We start from the raw sequence: 26,790 nt of genomic DNA, 5'->3' as shown, positions 1-26,790 counted from the left end.
AAATAGCTATTAAACATAATTTTCATGATTTTAATATAAGTGAATCTGAACTAGCATATGGACAAAGTTTCTTTTAAGTTGCACATGGGTTTAAAATGTAGGGGAAAAAGATCACTTGGCAAATATGGTTTTGGTTTTGAAAAACTTCCAAATGTTTAAAAAGTAGTTTTCAAATCAACCATATCCATATGCACCCAGGTTTTCTCATCCTCACTATTGAAGGATAAAAAGAACTAGAATTGGGGCAAAATGGTTGGAGATGAGATACATATGCTGTAAAACTAAAAATCAGTTGATACTCCAAGGAATTGGTTAAAAAAATAAATTTGGTCCTTATGGCAACTTTACCGAAAGAATCTAACACTTTTATTCTTAGCGATTTAGGATCATGGATGATATTAATCTGTCACAAAATGATCCTATGACCATTTCCAGAAATGGAAAAATGCAGAAATAGAAAATGTGTATAATATTGCTATTTTATTTTGTTCCAAGTCCTGTTACTATCTGTGGAAAGCAATGTTCCAAGGGAATGAACATTTAGATGAATTATGACATGGAATATCATTTCCAATGCCGTATGCATAGATAAATTAATAATAACTGAACATTGTTGGCATATGGCTTCCAGACACAGAAAAGTTTCCCTCATAACATCTAAAAGTTAAAAATATGTGTATGCCTACTTTTTTTTTGTATGCCTACTTTTAAAAAATATAAAGACATTAAGTTTTGTCAAACAGTTATTTGAAATTTATTTAAAAAATAAGAAGTTATAGACTTAATTAATTTTTTTGAATGAGAAACTGTATTTGGGGGATTAGTTACCAATTGTTTCTCCCAAATAATGTATAAAGTATATTTTATTTTTACTTTTGTTTTAGATGAATTTGAGTATATTGATGCAAAACAAATCAATTGGCTACAAATAAAATATAGGTAGTGTTAGTAATCCTCAAATATCAAATAACATTCAATGAACTTCCTTATATGCATTTGGTAATTCATTATTAAATTAAGAAATAAACACATTTTCCTATTATTTTTGTCTTTGTTGATTTCTTTCATTTTCACTACCTATACCAAGTAATAAGTGTGACTAAAGACATTTGATGGGTTCCCCAATTCATTTAGCACATTTCTTTTTGTGTCTTTTTAATTTTATAGAATTTTCAGAAGCTAGTGAATATAGATCCTATAGTAATACTCACATGTATATTTGGGAAACACAAAATACTTTTTAGTCATTCAACATCAAATGTACTGACAGGTAAATTTGATGAAGAAAGAAATATTTTAGCTTAAGAAGAGAATTATATTAGAAAATAAATTGTATAGTCCCAGGCATGTGACCCTTCTATACACTCCCATTTTGGCTATTGTTGTGCTTTTTTTGTACTTTTTCTCTTCGAAGTGTGTAAATAAAAGTTTCTTCATATTATTCATCTTATTTTCTTCTGTAGAACCACCTACAAATACATTTTCTGGAATATATTAAAGGAAAAAAAGCAAAGAAACTACACGGCATCAAAATACAGGTAAGTGGCTGGGAGGGGGAGATATTACACATAGTTCAGATAATCCTATATGTATACAAGGAGCCCAAAGCAGTGCTCATCAATAAACTCACTTGGGACAGAGACATGGTCAATAATATGACCATGCAAGGTGATGCATCCTTTTTATCTTTTTTTTAAAGCAATACATAGATCTCTGGGAGAGAGACATGGAGTGCAGAAGAGAAGCATGGAGTGGTCTAAATGGTAAGTCTGATTTCAGTGTTGCCTTCTCCAGCTGAACACAAATATTGCCATTACCTTCATTGTCCTGAAGCATGACTCTCCACTTGGGAAAACTTCCATAGTTTATATTTACATCCAAAAATTCTTATACTACATTTTAAGGCCCCCTACATTTTCAATAGAACTATATATAAACTTATTTTTCTCAACTCTCGTTCACCATATCCCACCCTCCTTCATACCTACACCCCAGCCGCACTGCTCCAGATTGTAAGCTTCATGAACACAGGACTTATATTTGTCAGTTTCTCTCCTATGTAATGGTAGACTTGGTACAGTTCTAGTATGTAGGCAGTTGTTCCTCTTATCTACTAATCTTGCAGCTTGTTACCCTAAATCTTAGTGGCTTAAAACAAAAGCACTATTTCACTCCTGAATATGCATTATGGGCAGATTAAGAGTTCGTGAGATTGGTTTGTCTCTGCTTCATATGCACCAACTGGTGCAATTTGATTAGGGCATGAGGATACATGTCAAACATGGGTTATTCATATGGTTTATGAATGGATACTGGTCATCAGCTTGGAGCTAAGTTGGGATTGTTGTGATTTATCTTCACATCTGTCTCTCCACATTGCTGCTTAGAGTTCTTTACATTATGGGAACCGAGTTTCAGAAGCAGGTATTTCGAAAGACAGAAAGTAGAAGCCTCTTAAGGGCTAGACCCAGAAACTAACACAGTATAATTTTTACTATATTCTATTAATCAAAGGAGAGCCGTCTTAGAGTCAAGAGAAGAATCATCTTGAAAATTATTGAATGAATAATTATTTAACATTTCCAATATTTTTTTTTTTTTTTTTTTTTTTTGCATTTCCCACATCCTTTGTGGCTGGGCTTCTCCATTCATTCTTTGAGGGATGACTTTATATCTCTTAATCCTTCAAGGAATGCCTTTCTACCAACTCTACATGCCAATGTCTTAAACATTACCACCATGAAATTGGTCATATTCTCTTTCTTTTATTTTCTTGTTTTGTATGTGTGTATGTGAATATTTAATTACTTCATTATCACTGATCACAATCTGCTTTGCTAAATTATTACGTATGTGCCTACCTTTCTCATTAGACTTTGGACTTCCTAAAACTAGTTTAACTATGTTCCAGTCTGTAGATATACTTAAATCAATGGGAAAATGGGGCTTTTCCAATAAGGATATAAATGATAGAATATATAACACATTCAGTTACACAAGCAGCTGGAAATAGAACTTCTGTTTGAAAGGTGATCTGGTTAAGCAAATTCTGAGGACTCTTCCATTTTTTCTAAATTAAAAACTGAATTGCTAGTGACTTTATGAAATGTGAGGTAAGAATAAGCTTTTTAGAAAATATACTAAATGGTTTTGAATACCTTTGATTAAAATCTTAACATTTTCTAATTCTTATGAAATAGAGCTAAGTATTAAGACTTTGAAGAACATCTTATGCTTTCTTTCTCTTCATTCTTGTAATGTTTAAAAAATTATTTCTGGGGAATGGACTATCTCAAGCCATGTATTCAGCTTCTTTCCTAGAACAGTTGATCAAATTCCATTTTTCTCAGGTGAAGGAAGATACATCACATGGTAAATGGCCAAGATGAATCTTTAACCTCTAAGACAGCAATTTTCAAGAGTTACCTGCACAATCAACCATTTGTATGCCATCATTCCCTCACTTTTATTATACAAGTTACTGGAATCGGAAAATCTAAATCTTGCAACTGAGAGGGACTATGGATAAGAGGTGGAGATGAGGTGAGATCATGGTGGGCACAGGGATGGAGACCAAAGAGAAACACAGACACAATTAATTATTCTTTCCCTATTTTAAATTGGAAGTAAGGTATTTTAATTGTAGAATTGTGGGATTCTTGCTGAAAATGAAATATTTTAGTTGCAGGTGAAATGCATCAAGAAAAAAACAGTGAAAACTAGCAGTCATCCTTTTCAATCATATCTACTTGTATCTATCATTTATCTACCTATGTCTATATTTACCTTAAAAATAGAAAAGAAAAAAGATGAGAGCACTGTTATTCATTTCTTAAAATCTGCTGACTTAGTGGAAATACTGCAACAAATGGTCTATGAAATGAGAGCCTTTGCACAAGTCAGTGAGCTTTACAGGCACTGACGATATCCCACTCTGCAATGCTATACTATGTGAGGATTCTGCATTTCATTATAACCAGAAAAAATTTAATTGTATTATTCTATTTCTAATGTTGTAGATAAAATGTATGGTATCTCAAATCCATTAATCTAGAATCTGAAAAATTGTCCTTGACCTTCCTCTGGATGTTTTGGATGCAGTACAAACAATGTGTAAAAACACCTGGGCTCAACCTGGCAAATGAAACCATGAGGTAATTGGTTAATTGCAGGTGAAATTGGCCACTCACCTCTTTTATTGGAAGACCAAGTGACTAATTGCACTTGTGAATACTCTAAAAGAACAAATTGTTACCTAATTATGGAGTAACATAGGTTTGGTGGGCATGCAGAGGCCCATATAGGAAAGAAAGCCATAGATCTGTCCTAGATCTGTCCATTGAAAGGAACTGGCAATGATAATAATCCAATGGAAATGATAGAAATGTGGAAATGGGCAGTGGAGGGAAAGTATAAGATGAACCTACAATATACAATTACGCCAGAAAGCAATGACACTCAAAGAATGATGAGAACATCAAAAAAATACAAAAGCCAACTAGAAGGCCTCCCTCTGGACACATAGGAGACACACTGAATATCAAAACAGAGACTCCTAAGTGGTTCAGCAGTTAAGCACCTGCCTTGGCCCAGGGTGTGATCCTGGAGTCCTAAGATCGAGTCCCACATCAGGATCCCTGTATGGAGCCTGCTTTTCCCTCTGCCTCTCTCTCTCTCTCTCTCTCTCTCTCTCTCTGATGAATAAATAAATAAGATCTTTAAAAAAAGAAATAAATAATGATAATAATAACTTATGGTCCAATGAATACATTAGGAAAACACAAATCCATATTGATAGACTAAATAAATGAATCAATTGAAACGTTGATGAGAAATGTGGATATATTAAGTTACATAGTTTCACAGTACCTATACTTCTCACCTCTATTTTTACCATTATCAGTCAGAAAAGGATGATGTGCAATTTTACAATGGAGAAGCTGAGAGATGTCATCTTAAATAAGTGATCAAAGTTTATCAACAACAGTGGGAAAAATAGAAATCACATGACACTTGATGTAATGCAGTGAGTAGAAAATAGCATTATTTCTATGATATCCCTGCCAGAAATACATAACCTTATTCTCTAATCATGAAAAAACATTTTACAAAGCAAAAAGAGACATTCTACAAAATAACTGGTCTGCAAACTTCAAAGATATTAAGGTCAAGAAACCAGTGAAAAGTTGAGGAGCTATTCCAAACTGAAGGAAACGGGGCATGACAATCAAATTCAATGCATGATTCTGAAATGGATCTTTGTGCTATAAAGACATTTTTTAGAGCCATTTGATTAAGAAAAATATTGTTCTTTCTACTGTACTTTTGATTTCTCTGAAAGTTTGAGATTATACAAGTTTCTCTTCTCACCCATTAAGAGTTACTTTCACTACTTCTTGTCATCTAAAATGGCTCAAAAGATTTTAAAGCATTGTCTTTTCACCTAAACCATTAAATATTTTAAGATATAGTAAAACAACTCAGTAGTTTTTACTCTGCCCTTTTTTACTAGAGAAAATGGAAATATAATTTCAGTTAGAAGATTTAGCTCTCCTTCCAGCCAAATTCTCACAATTTAGTTTTTCAGTTTGGGAAATGACTTTTCTTTACTCAAATTAAAAAAATTATGGCTTTAATTTAGGCCAAGCAGTAAAGGTTGTTGTCTCATTAAGATTTCGTATATGTGTATAAAAGCCCAAGATACTTTCTTTAATTCATTCAAGAAATACCGATTGACTCCTTATTTTGTTCTAGGCACTGAGGGTGTGTCAGGAAACAAAACTGATGCAAATCTCTCTGACCTCATGAAGCTCACACTCTAGTGGGGAATATAACAAGTAAATTATGTTGTGTTTCAGATTCATGCTCAATGGAGAAAATGAAAACAGGGAAAGATAAATGGAATTTGGGGGCGGGGGCGGGGAAGCTTTAAATGGAGTAGACAGGGAGGACATTGATGAGAGGGAAGTATTCAAAGACCTGAAGAAAATAAATAACTATACTATGCATACGCTTGGGGTCCAGGTGCAAATCTAAGTAGTAGTGTTTTAGTTAACAATGGAGTGGTTTCATATGTTTATGGTTTAGAAGATTTATGCAATTGTTGAAAAGAGACTGCTGATTGAATCTCTCTCTCTCTCTCTCTCTCTCTCTCTCTATATATATATATATATATATATATAAAACAAAGAATTGAACTTCTCCTTATGGGGCTAAGTGTCCATTTGGAAAAAAATTTAAAAATCTTTATTTGGGTATAATATATGCAAATATTTCTGTGTATGACATACACATATGCAAAAGTCAAAAAAATGGAGAGGGCATAGGTAACATAAAAGAAAGATTTGAGAGATACAAAAGAAAGAAATAAGGGGGATCCCTGGGTGGCACAGCGGTTTGGCGCCTGCCTTTGGCCCAGGGCGCGATCCTGGAGACCCGGGATCGAGTCCCACATTGGGCTCCCGGTGCATGGAGCCTGCTTCTCCCTCTGCCTGTGTCTCTGCCTCTTTCTCTCTCTCTCTGTGACTATCATAAATAAATAAATAAATAAATAAATAAATTAATTAATTAATTAATTAAAAAAAAGAACTTTAAAAAAAAAAGAAATAAGGAAAGGAAGGAAAAAGAAAGAAAAAGGGGAAAAAGAGAAATTGAGAATGAGAGAAAAAGAAAGGGAAAGATGAATAGACCATGAATCAAGAGAAGAAAAAAACCTAGGGCAGTGTAAGGAAACATTTTCTCTAGAGGGCCAGGTGGTAAATATTTCAGGCTTTTCGGGCCACAATGGAGCTCTGTCACAACTCCTCAACTCTGCGTTTATAATGTAAGCTCAGCCACAGGAAATACCTAAGTGAAAGGGTGTGGCTGTTTTCCAATTTAATGTTACAAACGCTAACATTTAAATTTTGTATGTCCAAAGACACATCACAAAATATTTTTCCCTTTTTTATTTCATTGTTTTCAACCTTCTGAACATGAAAAGAAATGTTTTTATACTGGGCTCTAAAGACAGTGCATGGGTCTTGATTGACCCTTAGGCTATAGTTTGCTGTTCCCTTGATCTAGAGTCACAGAGGCAAGTCACGTGAATCAATATGGTGCAATGGGAGGTGGAAAGGAATCGGATTAAGTACCTGGGTTTTTGTCCTGGCTGGACAGCTTGTTAGTCCTCTGGCTTTGAGTAAGCGTCCACCTCACAATGCTTTACTGTTTCAACCAATGAAATGAAGGTGTTGAAAGAAATGAACATCAAATTCTCTTCTTGCAATAAATTTTGTTTTATTACCTTTCAAAACTAAAATGGATACCTATAAAGGAGGAAAAAAAAAACATTTGATTTCAATTAGAGTTCATGATTTCAGTTCTATTCTTTGCAAAAATCTCTTCTTAAGACAAAAATGTTTTTACACCCCTTGTGTGTAGAAGTTAGTGCTTTATGCCCTTTAGGAAATTGGTGTCACCATGATTTCAATGATGCCTTTCCAGAAAAGCCCTGAAATGATCAATCTCAACTGCCATGAGCAAGGCTACAATATGGCCCGACAAGATGTTAGTAGTTTATTTCTAAATAAAAGCCATTCTTAAGTGATGGGTGAAAATTCTTATGCATAACAGTCAATCTCATTCGTTCCAGTTTAGATTTCTTTGAGGGCCAGGTGTGTTGAGGGTTAGCTTTGTAATGAAGCATGGGCTTCTTGTTGAAACAGCTCTCTCTGCAATGCTCTAGGGCAACCATGATGCAGATTCTGACTTATTTAACTATTCTTCAGGATGATTTCAATTTTATATATTTAGCAAGGAACTTTTCCCAAGGTATTTTTTTCCTCTCTTCCAGAGACAACGTCTGTAAGGTTTATCATTACCTTAAAATGTTAATTCTATAAAATATATGACATTTTTAAATAGCAAATCAAAAAATATTAAACTGATTTAAGTTGTGTTTCTGAAGGTAGTTGCAATAATATTGCCCCTTCTACTCCCACGTGAAGCTTTGGAATCTATTTTGCCTTCCCCTTGAATCTACTCTAGTAAATTGGTGTTGACCAATAGAATTAAGTGAAACTGATACTGTAACTTTTGAGGTCAAGCCTTTTCTGCAGCTTTCAATTTCTCTCTTTAGGAGTCCTTATCTGACAGGGGAAAAGGTACAGCTACTTTATTGAAGAGATGACATTGAGAAAGAAAGAGATGCCCAGGTGGCCTCCACCTGTTCTAACCATTGAACCAGAGACACCATGCAGGTGAATAAATTCATCCTGGGCATTTCAGTTCCTGCTAGCCCAGTGCCCCAAACTAACCCAATTTCTAGCTGATAATATTTCTAAATGCAGCCAAATGAGTAACCTCAGGAAATGTCATAAGAAATGCCCAGTCAGGGGATCCCTGGGTGGCTCAGAGGTTTAGCGTCTGCCTTCAGTCCAGGGTGTGATCCTGGGGACCCGGGATTGAGTCCCATGTCGGGCTCCCTGTATGGAGCCCGCTTCTCTCACTGCCTGTGTCTCTGCCTCTCTCTCTCTCTCTCTCTCTCTCTGTGTGTCTCTCATGAATAAATAAATAAAATCTTAAAAAAAAAAAAAAAAAGAAAGAAATGCCCAGTCAAGTACACCTGGCCTGTGAATTCCCGACTCACAGAATCTGAGCAAATACAATGATTCTGATTTTAAGCCATCAAGTATTAGGACAGTTTGTTGAGCAACAATAGATAAGTTAAATGAACTTTATTCCAATTAAATTTCATAATGATCAATTATATCACCAATTACACTTCAGGTAACTGTACACAGCTTATCAGTAGGTAGCTGCTCTATGGTAAAACATGCTGAAATCAGTAATCTCACTATATGTCTTCTGCATTTTAAATAGTCGTTGTTCTTTAGGCAATATTTCTTGCTGGCTAAAATAATTAAAAGATGCAATGCAACTCACAATGAAGTAGCATATATAAAATTTAAAATTGAATTTAAAATTCTTAAATTTAAAATTATCTACAATAAATTTAACATGAATTAATTCTGGTTTATTATTATCAGAATTAGCTATTTTATCATAATGCCAATAAAAATGGAGTTATATTGTTCTGCAGAATGTGTTTATTCTATATGAACATAAATATATTTTAAAACTTTTTAAAGTATAAATATATTTATTTTTAAAATAACTGGAAATAAATATATTTTTAAAATAGCTGGTAAATCACAGAAAGATGGAGATTTATTTAATTCATATGTCATTGTAATTAAAAGATTTTTTCTTAATGTTGTGGTAAAGTTGCACTATATAAAACTATGGATGATGGCATGATACACATGAGTTTCATTATGATCATATAGCTTATTTGAAATTGGCCTAATGTTTTCTCGATGCTCCTTCTTCATGACAAAAAAAAAAAAGAGTAACTACTTAAATGGTGACACAAATTGATGTTAATAAGTTAGTACATTCATATAAGAACTCCCAATTTTACTGCTAAAAGCACACCATTATATGCAGCATTATGTAGTTTAAAAGGCACACAGATAAGTGCCTGTATTCAAATCCATTTCTGTGCCCTTTGTATTCTTATCTTTCCCGGGCCAGCAGACAATCCGGCTTTTCACTAACCTTTGGCACTCCACCATCAGCAATAAACTGTGCTCCTTCCTAGTCCCTGAGCTTCCCTAATTAGTATCACCTGTGGTATGTTCCATTTGAGCCCCCCCATCAGCGGCATACACCTGCTTTGGTGCCTGCAGGTAGAACAAGGCTCAGTGTTTCAGGGCTCTGGGGAGTCCATCTGCATGCCCTAAAACCCTAACTAAACGAACCTATCATCTTCAACGAGTTTACTGTAGTCTCTAATCCTGGCAATTGTGCCTCAATGAGGTAGAAGTAAAGTGATAAACAAGAACCTGAATGGATCCACAATACCGTGGCCCAACAAATTAAGTAGAACATTTTCCCTTTGTTTTCAAAATGAAAAATACTTGTTTTTACCTAGCAAATTATGTAAAATATTTTCTATTATTTTCCAGAGGAAATATTGTTTGTTTTTGCATTTATGGTTTCTCTAAGCCTTCTTTCATAAGTCATGTAAGTTGTAACTTAAATGTAATCATTTAAATCTTTTTTTTTATCACAATATATTTTTAAGCATACATTTTGAAGCACAGCTTCCAAAATATTCAAGGTCCTGTTTTCCCTTAAAATATTTTAATGATATAAAGCATCTCACATGAATGTTAGTTAGATGGGTAAAATTGACACATTTAAAACATTTAAAATAAAAAATATATAGGAATGAATCATAAAAAATTTAATGAATGTCTTTCACTGAACAATGGATGAAATGTAGGTTGTTAAACCAAAGGAATTTTAAAAGGCTTAATTTGTGTTCTTCTCACGAACTCACACTTTTCTTTCTTCATACCTTTTTTCTTTGCCAAGGAGAATTGGCTGTGACACTTAATGGGTATATTTTGTTAAAGCTAAGTTCTTTTAATGTCAAGCTATTATATCTTCTACATACAGGAGAGAAATGGTGCCAAGATTTCTAACAAGTAGGTACACATTCGTCTTTAAACAGAAAGGCACTAAAAAAGCTTTGTGTTGGTAGATTGATGTGTTGAAAGATATGCAAGTCAATTCTGAATCTATTAGACTAAAGGCTGTTTTTGAGAAAAAGAAAAAGCCTATAGATTAATACTCATGCTAAAAACAAGTGTCTGATCTCCTTGCCCAATTCGTAATAAATAACACATATCTTTACTTGGACTAGAAAAGTAGGGTAGAAATTTGCTTTGTTGTACAAAGTTTTACTAAAGAATCAGAATATCATATCTATTTTGGTTTATAATTTTTTAAGTAAAAGTAAAAAAGAAAAAGTAAATACAATTTTAGTCTTCAATGAATTCCATTTGCAATGACCTACATGTGTAAGAAAGGAATAGCCATCATAACTTAATACTTACCTAGTTTTGATTTCCCATTTCATGCTCAGAATGAAAGATTGTTATATATGAATCACACACTCTTTATCTTACATATGAGAAACTGAGACCCCGAAAATGACTTGTCTGGGATTGCACCATGATTAGTGATTAAACTCCAGTGTCTTGATCCTTAGCATAGTGCTGTTTCCACTGCAATATTCCACATTTCTTCACTGATTTTGAGTCTCTGAATGTCAAGTGAAAAAGAGATGAATTTTAATAAATAAGTCTAAATTAAAGTGATCAACTATATAACTTCACAGTCTCTCTTACAAAGTGGGCTGGAAACATCTCAAGAGTTCTAGATTATGAAGCCATGCCACCATAGTTATAAAGGTGGTAGGTAGTTCCTGTAATGTAGGTCATTTTCATCACCAATGGTCATCCTCCTATTTAGAAGTATTTCAGATAAAGAAATAGACTACTTAGACAAGGCTCTAGGTCTATAAAGTAGCAGAAGGAAAAGAAAATAGAATACATAAACAGAGAAGTTTGCACAGGTTGTAGCACTACATTTGAATCAGAATACTGACAATAATAAGGTCAACCAAAGTTCTCCCTTGTATCTATGAATGCAGCATTGAGTAGCACTTTTCAAAATATGCTTTGCGGAATGTAAGTTTCTTAGAATATGAATAGGTTTTAAGTGAAAACAAAGGTTTTCAAATTCAAATATACTAGAGAAAAATTGCATACAATATCCCTTTCTTGGTATTTACAATGCATGTGAGGATACGAAAAGCTCTGCAAAGTTGTATACTACAGATACCTATTTAACTATCTTACCAAGTACTTTTTTTTTTTTTTTTTTTTTTTTATTTATTCATGATAGGCACACAGTGAGAGAGAGAGAGGCAGAGACACAGGCAGAGGGAGAAGCAGGCTCCATGCACCGGGAGCCCGACGTGGGATCCGATCCCGTGTCTCCAGGATCGCGCCCTGGGCCAAAGGCAAGCGCCAAACCGCTGCACCACCCAGGGATCCCTTACCAAGTACTTCTCAAACTTACCTTAATACAGAACTTTTTTCAAATGATAACATTTTATAGAACACAACGGGAAACACTGATTGAGCGTATACTTATGTCCCAAAAAGCCAAAGCAAGGAATTCTATTGTCCATTCTCAAGCAGAAGAAATGTTATTTTGAATCTTTCCTGAGAAAATGAGATACACAAAATATCATTTCATGATCAACATCTTTCCTTTCCATCTGCTTTCCTTTTCTAAGCCCTCTCAAAATTAAAAACCCACAAGAGATTAAAAAACAAACAAACCCCATAACGTTTAATGTGGCTACTTCAGTAGGTGAAAAATGAGAGATACGTCTTTTCATTTGCTTACAAAGGTCACTGCATCTGTCATGAGGGCCAATCACTTTAGGTAAGATTATGGATTACTCCCTATCCCTAACACGTACACACACACACATACACACACACACACACGAATCTATTTTATGGCTATATATAATAAGTATGTCAGGGCTATATGGAGCTGAGTGCCAAGAATTCTGTATGGCTACTTTTTATGAGTTCGACTTCATTTTTTTGCCCTTGTCCCCTTTAGCAACGGAAGTAGAAAAGCAGGCTTCCTGCATAAAAGTTATGAATAAGCAAACCCGCAGAGTCCCCTGTGGAGCAGAAATTTTTAAATGTAAAAGATAAAGAAGAACTTGGCAAAAGCAATCTGTGAATTGACTTTAAGAACCCTCCAAGGAGTTTTTCTAGGTAGTTGCTAGTAATTCAGAGGAACTGCTAATAACCACTTATTCCCTGCTGATATGAGGTCTTAGCTGCTAAGGTCCTATCAGGACGGAAGCATTTAGCCTTATTCTGTACAGAGCAGATTTCCCTTAGATTATGTAAGAATGTGTAAAATATGGTGAGTTAGGATTTTTCTTTCCTATGCAAGCTGCACAGGACAAGGATGGGAGTGAATATGTCTGCTCATGTAGTCTAGAGATTCAAGGCTCCTTTTGTGAACTGATGATGGCAGAATGAGGAGAAGAGCTAAAATTTGCTGGGTTTTGTTTTACTTGCTAACTTTGTCAGTTCAAATTTAACATTGACTTCTAAACGGATGGGGATGTTCCTAGAAAGGTGATTTAACCAAGTATTGCTGAACAATTTAGCATTGCGTTAGTATTGACTTACAAGCTTTAGAGTAAATCAAATCTCAGTGATAAAACTGTAAATGGCTTCCCTCTGTCTTCAAATATGTATATATATATTTACATTCTCAACAATTCACTGAGCATAGACCTACAGCTTTGTTTAATGCAAAGTCTGGCCATGTGGAAAATATGGGCACTGAAGTGGAGAATATTTTCTCATTCTTCTATGCTAGTGTTGCCCTTTCCTGTCAAGATACACATGCACGTGTCCACAATAGGAGCGATATTTACAAGCTGTATTTTACATAATTCCAGGGAATGACTATCTACTCCTCCACCGAAGAGAATTCCCTTGGCACTCCTGCTTGCCATTCTAGCCTGCTGGTTCGTTTGTTCTATTGTATATCCTGCAGAGTGATGCATTGCAGCATCTTTGCCGGTTGTAGCTGAAGTGGAGTCATCCATCATCCCAATCACTGGAACTGAGGACCTTATGGACTGGGAGTAAATTATGAAGCTATGAGGAAGGTGATCATTTTTGCAGAAACAGCTATTTTATGTTCCTGTTCTCTCTACCATCCTTTCTTTCCTGTGTGGGATAATGAAAGAGCAAAAGCCACAGGACCGGTTTGTGTCCTACGGATTCATACTGAAAGAAGAAAATACAATCAATAAAAATGCACTTAACAAGCCTAAGATTGACTGGTCTTTTTCTTGTTTATTTTGAATTTCAGATGTGATTTTCTGTTGACCTGCTGTTAATGCCATATAGCTGTAGATTTCCCAGATTTAAGTGTGTTATAAATGGATAAACTTCACCACATGGGATGATTTAAACTGATTTGAGATCCAGTCTGGGCACTACAAAGGGAAAGTTGTCAATTATCCTAGTAAATTTCAGCCATGTGGAGTCAAACTAGATAAGTTATTCTTCTCCTACACTCTCTCCCCTACTTTCCGCAGGTGGAAGCATCAATTAATGGCTGAAAACTTGCCATTTTGCTTCAAGTAATTTACACAAGTCTTTATTTTATTCTAGTAAATTTAGAATCAGTTTAACCTTCAAAATATGGAAAAAATGTTTAAATTACTTCAAGAAAATTGAATAACTTCCCAAATATTATTAAGGGAAATTGAAGATAATTATAATATCTTAAAATTGAAGTAGTTCTAATACATGACTAATTTTACTGAACATTTTTTCCTCCAATTATTCTGCAGTTATATAGTTTTATCTTCTAAAATCCACCAGTATTGATCTGCTTTGATTTATTTTTGTTGCATATGTATTGACTATTTTCTAATGGAAGAGTGTTATATTGCTATTATGGATACTTACTATTTCTTTCATAAAAGATTTTAAATCTAAGAAGTGATTATTAAAGAGAGCTAAATAGCCTCACTTGGTAGGTGGATTTTAATGTAAATAATGTGATAACACTTCAATGTAGTTGCTTTAAAATGGCTTAACTAGTAGAACATGTCATATTTAAATCTAAATTAATATTTTATTTTGGAAGGTGCATTTTTTATGGATAATAAGACATTAAAGGAAACATTCTAACTAAAAATTAAATACTGGGAAAAAACTAAACCTCAGTTACATCTGGTTGCTATATGAGAGATAAATATTTAAAACAAATTATACTATGTGTGGTATTTTTGAAACAAATATTTACCTTTTATTTAGGATGACCACATACATACTTTTTGTACCATAGCTACTGAATGTTTATGCAAAATGCCAACAGATGCAGTAGCAATCAAGTCTAATGGAAATGAAAGTTAGAAAAGAAATTAAACTTTCTTTGAAGGGGGGGTTGTTTTTCATATGAAGTGTAGCAAAGCAAGCTAATTTTACCATGTTTAAATGCAAATTTTATTGAGACACATCAAAGGCAATGAAAGGCAGACATAATGGTTTCGTTCTATTTTAAACTACCTTATTGGCTTCAGCTGCTCTTTTTGAATGACACCAGTCTCTTACACTTTATTGATAATAGTTTACACCCAATCTTTCACCAAGGAAGAGAAAGTTCATTAACCTGAAGAATCAACCCTTCCATAACCTTTTTTTTTTTTTTTTTTTTTTTGGCCAGGTAGTAAAATAATGAAAGAGAGACTCTGTTAAAAAAAAAAGTCTTTTTCTATAGTTTTAGTTTAAAAAATGGAAAATTTGAGAGTTTTACAGGAATTACAGAAGCACCAACTAAACATAGTTCCTGAGATACTCTTAAGTGTTACATCCATAATTTTCAGTTGGGTGTGGAGCGCTGTCCATCTAAGGGTAATTCAGATAGGGTGCTTTTAAAATTTGCACAATAAGCCAAAATCAGGCCCTAGATGGACAAGGTTCTAGAATTTCACATGTCCTTGTAATAAAATATTGTGACTCTTATTTCAAAGAGATTTATAGGGTTGTGTGTAACTTAGGTTGCTCAAATTTCACATGAACATCCAAAACCAGATTAAATTCATATGGTTTTCTGTATGGGATGAAAAACAGCTTTGGATGTACCACCTTCTTGTATCTGATTTTACTAAAAGCTAAGTCACATAATCCATAGTTAGTGGCCTCTGACGCTTAGGAAGCTTCTTTACTGTTCTTTGTAAGACAGTTTCCAGGTCCATGGTATAATTTAAAACAATTTATGTAATCGACAGAGAAAGAAATTCCCATGTCATATCTTAGACAACGATTTGGCTGACAAGCACTCTAACATGACTGAATTCTACAATTTGTTGTTGAGCTAGTTCGAACTAAGGAGGCAAGTATGTCTAATCCTTGGCATACATATATTTCAAAAATATGGTATTACAAAGTACTGCACCTTAATTAAACAATGTAATATTATTAAATATTACTAGTTTTGAGCCCTATCTTTAACTTAGAAAGTAATTCCCACATATAAACTAAAATAACTACTTAAAAAAGTTATAGAAACATGACAATATATACATCATGCTTACCTCAGAAGCAAGCAAACAAAAAAATACCATTGCTCAGTGTTGTTTGACTTACCATTTCCTGCTTAAAATTCAGAAGTTTCACTTAGTAGGTTTCTGTGCTCAGTATTTTTATAATGTAACACAACTGTTTTGATATAAATCACAAAAGCATACATGGCTCTTCTTTCATCAATCCACTTGAAAATGTCTTCACCAAAATAGCCTTTAACTGTTCCAAAACTTGATTTCATATACCCAAGAGGAACCCCATTTTCTATCTGAAGAACATCGGGATTATTATTTCATAGGAAAGCAATCATTACGGTGCCTGTAGCACCTGTGACTGATTTTCTGCGTTTACATGTTCCTACACATCGTTAATCCTTCCCTTGTGTACTGCAAGGCATATGGCATTAGTCAGTAGTGAATTAAAGATCTTCTGTTTGCTTCAAAGATAACTTTAAGGCCCTATATTCATGATGTAAGTGCATGATTATTCATTTTTAAAGCCTGCTGTGTAATTTACCTAAGGTTGTTTTTTAAATTAAAACATTAAAATACATAGAACAAAAGATAGAAAATAAAGTTAACTCTTACACAGCTGTACAATAACAAATGATTTCCACCTTCTGTTTTAGAAATGATGCCATCCAAATAACAGAAAAACAATGTCAGAAATCTAAGAATACCTTTAGAACAGCTATGGATAATTCAGAAGTTTTCAAATACTCTGTTCAGTAGTATGCAAAAAATTCTCATTCTGATGCCAGTAATACACAGTGCTATGGAATCCCAAGCTAAGCTTTCCTCTGGATATTTCTTGATCTTTTTATGTGGTTGTTTAGCTCTCTTACTTTTTATCTGCCTCAACTCTGGTGAAACATAGAATAAATCTGTCTGGAGTATCAGGCAAATGACTTCTTGGTACTTCTTTATTTTCATTTCTTTGCAGTGATTTTTATAGCTCATGGGGCTGGAACCGATGTTAAGACATGGTCAGCTGTTTTCATCTGCTTGTAGCAGGAAGGGCCAGAAGGCATATTGAGGATAGCCAAAGAATGCAACGTTTAAGAGTTCAGGGTAGAAAATCAGATTAGGAGCTATAAAAAGATCAAGAGACCAGTGTTCTTGTGTGTTAAAATACGGGTGGAGAAACCATTAGAATTTAAGGTCTATGAAGGCAGGAATTTCTGTCCTGTTCACTGCCATAACCAGAATAGAACATAGTAGGCACCCAATGGATATTTGTTTAATGAATCAATAAAATGCACAACACAAAAGCAAACAAAAGATATAGCAGATAGTACCATGGAAAATGAGGTAAGAGAAGAAAGGCCACTCAGTAGAAATAAAACTGATCAATGAAATATACAGGAAGCAGGTATACAGACAGGAATCCGGAAAATGCCAACAGATGAGAGCAAGGCAGGCAAAAAAAACCCTTTATAATGATGATGACTTTTTGAGCACTTGCTATTGCTTTATGTGGTTTTTGTTTTTTAAAGATTCTATTTATTTGACAGAGAGAGAGAGAAAAAGAGAAAACCAGCAGGGAGGGTGGCAGGCAAAGGGAGAAGCAAGCTCCCCACTGAGCAGGGAGCCCAACTCCTGGATTGATCCCAGGGTTCTGGGATCATGACCTGAGCCGAAGGCAGACAATTAACTGACTGAGCCCCCCAGGTGCACCTAAGTGTTTTACATAGATCACCTCTCTTTGTCCCTGATAGTACAGACAGGAAAATAAGTCACGAGGTCTCGATTTTAGAAGATGGTAAACATCACATCAGAATCCAGGGTTTCTGCCCCTGAACACTGCTGTACTGCCTCCTTTTGGATTCTCTAAAGATCATGAATATTAAATAGGCCCTGGAAGAGCAAGCAGAACAATGGATGCACAAAACTAGAAAGAGAACTTGATTTTGAGCCAAACATTTAGGCTGGCCAGGAAAATTTATAAATTGGATTACTGTTTGGAGTTAAGCTGACCCAGGACTTGATGTTAGGATGACATGGAAGCACATCACAAGGTATGAGCAGATTAGGAAAAGGGTTTGTTTTTGCCTTTTATGGCATGCATCATCCATTTCAGTTTTCTTAGTCGAAGGATTTCCAATATATTTTTTAGCATCAAAACATTTTATGGATTTCCAAAGATCAGTATTTATATTTTAGTACTTGACCTGCTGATTGGTGAAATATATATATATATATATATATATATATATATATATATATATACTCTTCTAAAAATAGTGTTTTCCTGCACATTTGAATTTTAATCTTTCTTTTTTTTAAAATTTTTTTTAATTTTAATCTTTCTAAGAGAGCATCTGCATAATTTGAAAAATGGAAAGCCATCCATTTAAAACATATTCTTTATACAATTCACAGGTATACTGTTGAAGCATTTGGATTGTTAAACTGTTGGATGAAATAAGATGGCCACCAAAATTTATCTAAAGAGTAGATTCTAAGCTATTAGGTTTACTACAATTTATTAAGATCTTAATTGTTATTTACTTGTATTAATTAGAGCAGGTTTTCTCAACCTTGACACTACAGATATTTTGAGCAGGACAATTCTATGTTTTGGGACATTGCATTATAGGATGTTTAACAGCATTCCTGGCCTCTACCTATTAGATGCCATGAGCAACCACCCTTAAAAATAAGGTGCTTACTTCTGAGGATTTACCCCAAAGACACAGATGCAGTGAAACAGCAGGACACCTGCATCTCAATGTTTCTAGCAGCAATGTCCACAATAGCCAAACTGTGGAAGGAGCTTCAGTGTCCACTGAAAGATGAATGGATAAAGAAGATGTGGTATACGTATACAATGGAATCTTACTCAGCCATTAGAAACAACAAATACCCACCATTTGCTTTCATGTGAGTAGAACTGGAGGGTATTATACTGAGTGAAGTAAGTCAGTCGGAGAAGTAAAAATATTATATGGTCTCATTTATTTGGGGAATATAAAAAATAGTGAAAGGGAATAAAAGGGAAAAGGAGAGAAAATGAATAGGAAATATCAGTGAGGGTGACTAAACATGAGAGACTCCTAACTCTGGGAAATGAACAAAGAGTAATGGAAAGGGAGGTGGGCGGGGGAATGGGGTGACTGGGTGACAGGCACTGAGGTGGGCACTTGACGGGATGAGCACTAGGTTACATAGCATTATGCTATATGTTGGCAAATCAAACTCCAATAAAAACATATACAAAAACATAAGGTGCTTAGCGTGTAAAATTAATGCCCTCTCAGGTCACATACTACCTTACTCTGGTCTGAGACCTGGTACATGTTGTCAAATGTCTTCTTGGAGACATGGTGGGAAAATTCTACTCAATGAAATACCAAGTTAGAGGACTACCAATGGTTTTAACAAGTCCATTACAAAATGTATAAAAGGGCTCAATAATAAATAAGATCATTCTCATTCAAATAATAGGTTAAATATGTAGAGGTTTTTTCCTACTTGACCATTCAGGGACTGTTGGAAGAGGTCATCCAAAGGACACGACTGTCTGTTGCCCAGTGAGCTGGACTCAGGCAATTGGAGTGGTTACTTGTTCTCTCCTCTGTCCTAGGAACATCCGTTCCACACACCATTTCCACAGTAGGAGCCATTTCAAAGATGCCTCCTTGAGAAAGTAATGTTACTGAGGCCACCTGAACCGAATATGTCACTGAACCCTGTTAAGGTCTCTATAAAAACTCTGAAGATTTGGGCAGGCATGTGGGAAGATGGACTCATCTTACCACTGCCCAAGGCAAGCCTCATATGTAAGTAACTTCCCTTGCTTACTGAAATTGCCACCCACCAGTCGGGAGTGGCCTGCCTCTTCTTTGGTCTCTCCTAATGCTCCATGTGTGAGAGACCGTTTCATATTTCATCTGGGAAACTCCCAAGGTGGTGAACTAACAGGGACCCAGGTTCTTTCTACACTGAGCCTTCACCATCTTCTAAAGCCTCTTATTTTCTGTGACCAGTTGGTAGCAGGGGAAGAGAATGTGGAAAAGGTGAACACACTTCTTAAAAGCTGCATCCCAGATGTACGATACTTGGTCTCATACCCCATTGGCTAGAACTCAGTCACATGCCTATGCCAAAGAAATCTGAGAAATGTCATCTGTGTGTCCCGTATAAACAGGAAACATATAGTTAATGAGCAGCTTGTACATACACCCTAGAGAACAGAGAGGCAATGTTTTTGACGGAAAAAAAGAGAGAGAAAAAAAGAAGGACATACCCCTCCAAAACTTGTACTAATTCAAATCACATTGACAAAAAAGTGAATAAATAAACTGGGACAAATTCACACAATTGGATACAATGCAATCATAAAAAGAAAGAAACTACAGCTAGTCATGACTGCAGGAATGAACCTTTGGAAATATATCAGGGCAACATAACAAGTCCTGGAAGATGACACATACTATTACAGATAACTATAGAACTTCAAAACAAACAAAACACAACAATAAAACATATGTCAGGCACATGATAAAACTAGAAAACCTAGAAAGTGGTAAAACGGGATGAAAAATAGTGGAGACACAATGAGAGTGGAATAAGAGAATGGCACAAAAGTAGATGCAAGTTATTGGAAATGGCCTAGTTTGGGGGTTGGGTGGTGGGTTCAGTGCTACTGTTCATATTTTTATTCTTTATAACTTACATATAATATTGTTAACATATTTAATAATGTATTACACTATAAAATATTGAAGCAAAAAAAGATCAAACTAGAACAAGCACATTAGAATTTGTTTATTATTGAACATTATGTACTTACTGAGCATTTGCTATTGGCAAATTTAACCAAATTGTTAAAGCTTTAGGACTCGCCCTGCTAGTTATTTTAGAAATCTTGAAGCAGGATGAAGCAGCTAATTAGACTGCTGTGAATTTCTGGTATTATATTTCATTTTTGCTTTAATTACTGTTATTTTGTGATTTATTTTGATTACAACACATTAGTTTTAGTATTAAGATTTATTAGTACACTATTTTGAATGACTTGGAAGAAATTGTTTTTCATTCTATTATGCATTTGGAAATGTAATTTTATTATTTCAAGGAAGAGATTTTTTTTCAATATTTTAAATGTTTAATGGAATTGAAGAGCAAGTAAGAGAAAAATATACAGAAATATGTTTTTTTTTTAAAGATTTATTTATTTATTTATGAGAGACAGAGAGAGAGAGGCAGAGACACAGGAGGAGGGAGAAACAGGCTCCATGCCGGGAGCCCGATGCAGGACTCCATCCCAGGACTCCAGGATCGCGCCCTAGGCCAATGGCAGGCGCCAAACCGCTGAGCCACCCAGGGATCCCCAGAAATATGTTTATAGTAAACTATTAATATATTTTTTTAGATGGATAATATTTAAAAGAAAATTTTAAAAACCCTCTTTGGAGCATATTGATAAAAAGTTTGTATACTGTAGAGTTAATTCATATTGGAATAGAAATACCTAGAAATAATGTTTGGAATCATAGAGAAAGGCAGCAATTTATCAAAATCAATGTTGGCCTGTGGGCCAGTTAGTGGACAGATCTTTATTTATTTATTTTAAAGATTTCATTTATTCATGAGATAGAGAGAGAGAGAGAGAGAGAGGCAGAGACACAGGCAGAGGGAGAAGCAGGCTCCATGCAGGGAGCCTGATGTGGAACTTGATCCAGGGACTTCAGGATCAGGCCCTGGGCTGAAGGCAAGCACTAAACCGCTGAGCCACCCAGACGTCCCTGGACAGATCTTTATTATATTCAAATACCCTCCTGTGTACTCAACTTAGAGTCACAAAATCAGAAGATGTCTAAACTTAGGACTCCTGCTACCACCTCAGAGTCCACCCCCCCGCCCCCCCAATCTATGTAGTTTTTAGCCTTCTGTCTGAGACAATCTAATTGAGGATCACAGAAACTGAGAAAATGATGGGGACAGGCAGAAAGGAAAAAAAGAAATTCATTTAAACTTCTTTTTCCCTTTTCTTTTCTAATATCATAGGAATGTGTCTAGGTACCCATTTAAAGTGCAACAACAAAGAAAGAGTTCATACTCTAGTTAGTAATGGGTGATTGATGAGACTATATTGGAGAACTACTATTTTTAAAGATTTCTTTATTTATTTGAGAGAGAGACAGAGACAGAGACAGAGCCAGTAAAGGGAAGGGCAGAGGAAGAGAATCTTTAAGCAGACTCCCCACTGGAACATAGAACCTGTCCTGGCTCCCAACACAGGGCTTGATCTCCACCCATGAGATCATGACCTGAGCAAGAAACCAAGAGTGGGACACTCAATGGACTGAGACACCCAGGCACCCCAGTGAGAAGTATTCTTTAAAAAGATTTAACATGCTCATTTATACTCCCATTTATATTTAGTTATCATTTAGATGTGAGCATTCATAGAGATGCATATTGTTTAAACATCTTGTTTTGGCAAAAGTACATAAAAAAAATCTCAAGCAAATAAATTTGCTTGGGGATGGTCATGATATTTTGACAAGTTTAGGATGGATAAATATAAAACTGACGCAAAAACTATGATAGACATTGGTGTTTGCTTCATTATTGTCATGGAAATTTTGTATAAAAATACATTTGACAAGCTTTGTTATGTTTGGTGCAATTGAAAAAGTTGTTTGTGTAATTCCTTTGATGATTAACTGACTGGAGTTTTAATGATGCCATTGAAGAGGAAAACAATGAGGCGTCATTCCTAACAACTGGTACCCGCAGCATAGAAAATGATTTTCACATTTGGCAAATTTACCTTGAATACAGCTGTTGGATGAACATAAAATTTGAGTAGTTGGAAGAAAAATGAGATATGGAGCCTGGCACTTATAATGAATTATCAAATGTGAGTAATTGTACTTAGTTGAACCAAAACACTGAACTTTTTGAAGCTGACTCATCACTTTAATAATTTCTTTTTTAAAGCTATTTTATGCCTAATAAATCCATAAAACATCAAAGTGCTATGAAATATGATCAGTGCTAGTTCTTTCATTATATGGGGAAGGAGTGAGCTTTAAAGTAAATTTTCCCAGAAAAAATTTTCTCCATTAACAGGGTGATTACCACACTTTTGATTCTCTCTGCCTGTTCATGATTTGGCTCTATGAGGTAGCAACTGTGTAACTAACTATACAGCAGTTTTTCAAGCAAAATTTCATTCCCAGAAACATGAAATGTGTCATAGAAAAAGAGCCCAAGAACATCAACAGGATGGAGGGTGGATGGAGAAGGAAAATCTTGGGATCCCTGGGTGGCGCAGCGGTTTGGCGCCTGCCTTTGGCCGAGGGCGCGATCCTGGAGACCCGGGATCGAATCCCACGTTGGGCTCCCGGTGCATGGAGCCTGCTTCTCCTTCTGCCTATGTCTCTGCCTCTCTCTCTCTCTCTGTGTGACTATCATAAATAAATAAAAATTTAAAAAAAAAAAAAAAAGAAGGAAAATCTTGATCTTTACCTTTTCAAACATGCTAGTTGTTCAGGGCCAGGTATCCAGAGCCCAAGATCTGCGAACTTAAACTCAGTTGGCATGACTTTATCAGGGATTATCATGGTGCCATGCTCTATCGTAGCTAGATGGGAAAAATATCACCAATACTTCCTATCATGTCAAAGGAATTTGCAATATTATTACCTTTTTCTAGAAATTAAAAGAAGGCCAATGAGTCTCGTTTGATGTGGGTTTCTAACTTTTATTTCCCCCTTATACCTAGTGTTTATTGGAATAAATATGCTCCATTAAGTTGCAAGAAGGAAAATAAGGAAAATACAGGCTTAGGCCATCCAAACCTTTATAACTTGCTTTCTTGATCAGGAACATTGAGAAACAGTCTGGCACTTAGGGACAAAAATAATGCATAGAAATTGCGATCACTTTGGGTGAATTTAAGATTTAGGGCATCAGTAAACCAGGCTATGAAGCATTTGAGTTTTCAGGGTCCTAAATTAGAAAGTTGTAGTTGATGCTAGGAGTCGGGAGACTACTTGTTGGTAGGCAAAGGTTCAAGAAAATACAAGCCTGTTGAGCCTTGTAAAATTCGTGTTGCATTTTAAGTTTTATTGCGACTGTTTTCATATTTAATTGGTTTTTAAAATATTCTGCATGTTTTAATGCATATTAATTAAATAATACTATAAATATTCTTCAGAAACATGAATTTTTAAGTTCATTGTCCCTAGGATATAGCTAGGTTGGTCCTTTTAGCTGTGATTAATGATTCTCTCTGCTGCATAATATCTCATTACCTGGATATACCACCATTTATTTACCATTCTTCTGTTTATAGATGTTTTAATGTGTTTGGTTGTTTTTCTAATGTGAACAATGTTATTTGAATATTCTCATACTTTTTCCCTGGTTATATTCAGGAGTTTTCCTAGTGCAGTGGCTTTCAATAATGTTTAACCCTGGCACAGAACATGAAATTTATTTTACATAGTAACTAAGTAAACAAAAATTTCCCCAAACAACAAAAATAATTCTTATTTGATTCAGTCTCATATTTTCTACTCTATTCTATTAAATTTATCATTTATCCTACGTTATTTTTAGTTTTTAAACTTCTTGGTCACCTTCTTAGAATCATGACCATAAGATCATGAAAATTAAAGCTCAAGTTCACCTGATTTGGCAAACGAACCCAAGTGAAGACTGGAGTACTATTAAATTAATCTCTTTGAGATTCCTCGTTCACTGAGTCTGGGTCTTAGAGGACTATCTAATTTGTCTGTATGAACCCTTGGTATATCAAAAGCTCTCTTCTCTGCCTTGCCTACTGTCAAGCAGAATGAATTCTTCTCTTGTTCCTCTTCCAGAGTAATACATATCTGGGGGATCTATCCTTCCCTACAATGAAATGGAGAGTTGAGGAAGAGGCTGATGCTCTGAGATTTTAACTGCAACTAGTTATGCAAATTCAAACAGGAGGAAGAAGTAGCATATCTCTGCATTTTTGCCAATCCAGTTTTACCAATAATACATACTACGATTCTCATTTAGCTTCTCGTGTCTGCTTTCAGTTGGTTGGATTTAAAATAATTACAAATTCCTTGACCTTCTTTTCATGGAAAGTTGGTTCTATATCTATGTATATATATCCAATCTCCTAGGCACTGAGTGGAGAAGTGATGCTGTAAGATTCTGAGGCTACAGCATAACAATGCCACATTCCTTCTGCATTGTTCTCTTTGAACACTTACTCTCCAGATGCTTCCTGGGGATCTCAGAACTCCGTTGTCATGATGAGAGAAAACCAAATCACCAAGGAAGATCATATGAGAATATATAGTTGACAGTACAGCTAAATCCGGGATTAAGTTCTCTTATCCCAGGCACTAAACATGGGCGTGAAGAAAGCTCCAGAATAATCCAGCACCAGGGTATTTGAGTGACTCCCATCCATTTGAGTCTGCTCAGCTGAGGCTCTCTCCGGAATTGTGAGAGACCAGACATATTTGCTGGAACCCATCTTAATTCCTGACCCACAGAACTTGTGAACATATTCGATGGTGGTTGTTTTAGGACACTTACCTAGGGATGGCTTGTTTTCCAGCAATAATGACTGAAACAATTGGAGCAAGGAAAGTGTGGATGAGGGAAAATAAGAAAGTTTTCCTCCCTCCAGTCTCCAACAATATGTTCAGGCAACAGATGAGCCATAAAAAGGGAAAGGACAATTCTTGGGAAAGGGAACTGTCAGATATGTATATCATTTTTAGAAGGTCTTCAAGGTCTATCTGAATCTAACCAGTCAGGATAAATTATTAACAAGTAAGCCCCTAATATTTATAAACAGTTATTAGAGGGAGTTTGAAATGGCTTTAGGACTTTAATTTTGGATAACTAAGTCCAGGTTGTAATAAATATCACCCACCTGGCCAGTTCCATGTCCATGGCTTGGAATGCAAATATATGTATAACAAAAATTATAAATATGTACAAAATACACACCCACACATACATACATACACATACACACATTTATTTAGAGAAAAAGGCAAATCATCCCATGCACTCCTCACCCAAATTTATATCAAGGTTTGGATTTAGTAATAGAGAATCATCTTCAGATAATCCTAGATTTAGCACAAGCCACATACCATCTCTTATATTGTCTACATATTTACCTATATTTCTAAACAATGAGAATTAGTATCTATTTGAAGATCAAAGATAATTATTTATTTTTTTATTATATGTTACCAAGAACATAGGTTAAAACCTAAACATTTAAATAATAAGGACAAAACAAAAAAGGTAAGGTGAGAAGCTAAGGTCACAGAAACCATATTATTCCCATAACTTTATTTTTTTCCCATAACTTTAAAATTAAAGCTTCCTCCCTTTTATGACAGCAGATTGGTTGCAAAATTTATTTTGGAATTTTTATATAAAATCTATGCCAGTATAGTGCCTAATAATGTCCTTGGAAAAAAATCAACTTTATTTATCTGGTTACTAGGACTCTTAGTTTCAAATTATAGATATTCACAGGTACTAGCTTAAGCAAGAATGGTTTTATTATGGTGCAGGAATATCTCACAGAACTCAAAAATAGGTATAAATTTAGCTCTTAGGAACTGCCTGGGAATGGGAACTGAAAGGTTTGCGTAACTTCAAATTTTCTTTCTCTCAAAGATAAGCTTCTTCTTATTTTCCTAACCATGTAATATATCAAAACAAAATTTAAAAAGAAGAAAAAGAAAAGAAAACAAAACAAAACCAAA

At 35.0% G+C, this 26,790-nt stretch overlaps 1 long non-coding RNA gene across 2 annotated transcripts; it reads right to left on the bottom strand.

Annotated features, from left to right (window-relative positions):
• Positions 1-7,001: 7,001 nt before the first annotated feature.
• Positions 7,002-25,175, bottom strand: LOC112661831 (uncharacterized). Of its 2 annotated transcripts, XR_003138027.3 has the most exons (5): positions 25,048-25,175; positions 23,522-23,636; positions 11,977-12,122; positions 10,947-11,154; positions 7,002-7,307 (listed from the first exon to the last, which is right to left on the bottom strand). It is a non-coding gene; the product is annotated as an uncharacterized LOC112661831 (long non-coding RNA). The 2 variants fall into 2 exon arrangements; XR_003138028.3 differs by lacking the exon at positions 23,522-23,636.
• Between the last annotated feature and the right edge of the window lie 1,615 nt (positions 25,176-26,790).

Source organism: Canis lupus, chromosome 31 (assembly GCF_003254725.2).
Source record: "Canis lupus dingo isolate Sandy chromosome 31, ASM325472v2, whole genome shotgun sequence".
NCBI classification, from domain to species: Eukaryota; Metazoa; Chordata; class Mammalia; order Carnivora; family Canidae; genus Canis; species Canis lupus.
The sequence above is the reverse complement of the archived record's forward strand: the minus strand, read 5'-3'. Positions and strand labels throughout refer to the sequence as shown.